This window comes from Anneissia japonica, unplaced genomic scaffold (genome assembly GCF_011630105.1).
Source record: "Anneissia japonica isolate Jap-2015-1 unplaced genomic scaffold, ASM1163010v1 scaffold287852_len814684_cov197, whole genome shotgun sequence".
Taxonomy (NCBI): Eukaryota; Metazoa; Echinodermata; class Crinoidea; order Comatulida; family Comatulidae; genus Anneissia; species Anneissia japonica.
Window position 1 is genome coordinate 631,231 of NW_022704998.1, and position 3,364 is coordinate 634,594.

Consider the following 3,364-nt stretch of genomic DNA (forward strand, 5'->3'; position numbering starts at 1 on the left):
AAATATTGATGTGGGAATAAAAACCAATTTTTTTTTTTGCCGCTTCAATTATTTTAACAGCATAACACAATGCTATTTTATGACTTCAGATGCATTTCTTTAAAAAAACTATAAAATTAAACCAGTTTTTACCATGTTTTATATACGTAATATATATATAACGTTTTATATATATATATGTAAGTTATACAATATTTACTAGGCCTATAACTAGCAAATATAAATAGTCCCTCCCCCATCAATAAAAACAAAAGCGCCATAACGAATTGTTCTGATTAAAAAAAAAAAAAAACAAAAACCGCCCTCCCTCATCGTTTTTTTTTAAAGAGTGATAATCTAATAATTTTTTCTATGTGCTCTTAGCAGCCATGGAACACAATGAAAAAGAAAAGGATTAACTTAGAAAATATTTAAAAAGACAGTTGTACTTCGTCACTGTGTCCCACTATAGCCAATTTGGCAACCATTGGACACAATGAAAAAGAATAGGATTTAAAAAAAAAATATTCAACAAGATATTTATGTCCCACTATAGCCAATTTAGGGCACATAGGAAAAATTATTAGATCACTATTTTCTTAAATCAGAACAACTGCTTCTTTTAATAGATGAGGGAGGGACATTTTTATTTGGCAAGAATATTGCAAATATTGTATAAAAACAGGTTTAATTTTTATTGTTTTTAAAGAAAACGTATTTCAAATCACAAAATTACATAGTTTTTTATGCTGTTGAAAAAATGATGCGGCCAAGAAAAAGAAACATTTTCTTAAAATTCCGCATCAATATTTCCCAATTTTGTTGACGCGGGCTGCAGTGATGATCTAATAATTTCTTTTTGTATAGGCATAATTATGATCTGTTCATTGTGCGTTCGATTTTGATAATGATAGGAATGATAGGAGCACTGTATGATCAATGTGCGCCAAAATAAATAGATGATTAACATAAAAAGTATGATGCCGTTTATTTGTACAATACTGATATTATTTCTAAAATTTGGTGGAGTAATGTAGTTCATGTGGTTATCATTGGAAAGTTATTGATCTATTAGTAAATTCTATAATCTGGTTGTTGTACGCATATAGACATATTTTTTACATTTTTCATTTTATTTCTTTATTCATGTTCTTTGCAATTCATGACAAAGTAAACTCAACCATATTCAAAAACAGAGCGACGAAAAGGACCTCCACGAAACTCTTAGGAGCTTTTAAAATGGAGACCCGGTGTTAAAATTAAAGTTTGTTTAGAGATAAAGACAGTATATAACTGCCTAACTACAAAGATACACCCCCTCTTACCCCAACAGTCATGTTTATTTGATTTACATTTCTTTTGAACATTGCCATTAGGACATTGTTTAAATCCACACTAGCCTATATTTTACACTGATTGTACTGTCGGCAATACCAGAGACGTTCATTCCCATTACATTACGGTCTTCCATTTCTATAGCGCATAATACAGTGCATGACAAACGTCACATAACCACTACTAATTCCACCCAATTCGGAGTCGCTCAGCTCAGTCTTACATGTGTAAATGTTCGTATTGACACTGTGTTTTTAGCATTGTTTTAAAGTAATAACCTATCAGACATTTACATGAACGAATGGAAATATATTTGTCTTAACTATTGTTTTCAGCAAAGTGGCGTATCCATATTTTAAAGAACGGGGTGCTGATGTAATGAGAGTCCACATCACGTCAGTACCATCGTCGTTGGCGGTGACGCAAAAATTTCAGTATTTTATACCACTGGATGCCCCAAAATGGAACTTACATTACCTATTAAATAATACTGTTAATTAATTAATTAGGTACCCGAAAATGAAATTTAAGTACTTACTATTCTAAAAACTACCCTATTCAACTGAGCCCCACTATGGTTGGGGCTCAGGTGAGAACATTTTGAGAAGTTGAGACTCGTTATATGCACAAAAAAGCACTTGAATAGTACAATTGATGCCGGAAAATGGCAATGTCATACATAAAAACTAGGAAAATTACTATATCCACCTGAGCCCCGTCATGTTTGTGGCTGCATGAGATAAAGTTAGAGAATGGCACTTTAATACTTAAAAATTTATGTTGGTTATTTTTTAACATTTGTAAAGTGGATGTCAACCGGACGCAACTGCCAACTATTTTTGGCAGCGAAAGGCCGCTACCAATAAACAATCAACAAACTACCGGGTTTCTGGGTTGATTTGCAAGGTACTACATTGCTCAACTATTTTTTACTTAGGGGGTAATTGGTAAAAATCGCACACAAATCAAACGACGTCACTGACAACGCCGGGGACGGCAACTCGATTTTGAGATTAATTTTCCGAATAAAGTTATACTAAATAACTTCTAATAACGAACTATTGTCTTCAGTTGTCTTTGTTGGTCATTTAACTGTCATTTTCATCTATTTTTTTGGTGATATTACCATTCTCAATAATCTATAAAACACCCACATAACAACGTCACGTTAGATCGATCGGTGGGGACGCCGAGGTGACGCTGGTAGGGTCAATTTTCGTCGGAAGGTATCAAGATGATAAACAGTTTCATTGGACTAAATTCTTGCTTATGTTAACCACATGCTTACCTAAGATTATACTAACTCTGGTTTCAAATCAAGGTCAAGTAGTTAAAAATCACCTAAAATCACCTTATTTTGCGAATTAGTGCCCCTTAACTGATCATCGAGCCACCCCCCCCCACTTCACCTTCGCGATCCCCCACTTCACCTTCGCGCTCCCCCATCGGCCCCCCGCCATTTCAAGACATAGATACGCCACTGACTTACATGGCCAGATGAATGAAAATACTCAATCGATGTGCCACCAAATTGTAACCAGCCTTCACCATACCTTCACGATGTCACCGGGGACGTAACTGCCAAAAAACTATCTTTGGCAGCGAGGACGCTACCAATGAACAATCAACAAACTACCAGGCTTCTGGATTGATTTGCAAGGTACCACATGGCTCAACTATTTTTTACTTAGGGGTTAATTGGTAAAAATCGCACACAAATTATACGACGTCACTGACAACGCCGGGGACGGCAACTCGATTTTGGGATTAATTTTCCGAATAAAGTTATAGTAAATAACTTCTAATGACAACCTATTGTCTTCAGTTGTCTTTGTTGGTCATTCAACTGTCGTTTTATCTATATTTTCGGTGATATTTTCGTCGGAAGGTATCAAGATGATAAACAAGTTTCATTAGACTATGTCACTGCGGTGGGGTTGCAGGCAGCCACGGATATTTGACGAATTATGGCGAATTTTTATTACTTATTTGATAGGCATCGAGCTACTATAATATGACTTCATGTAGGCTATGTTTTCTAATGTCGAAA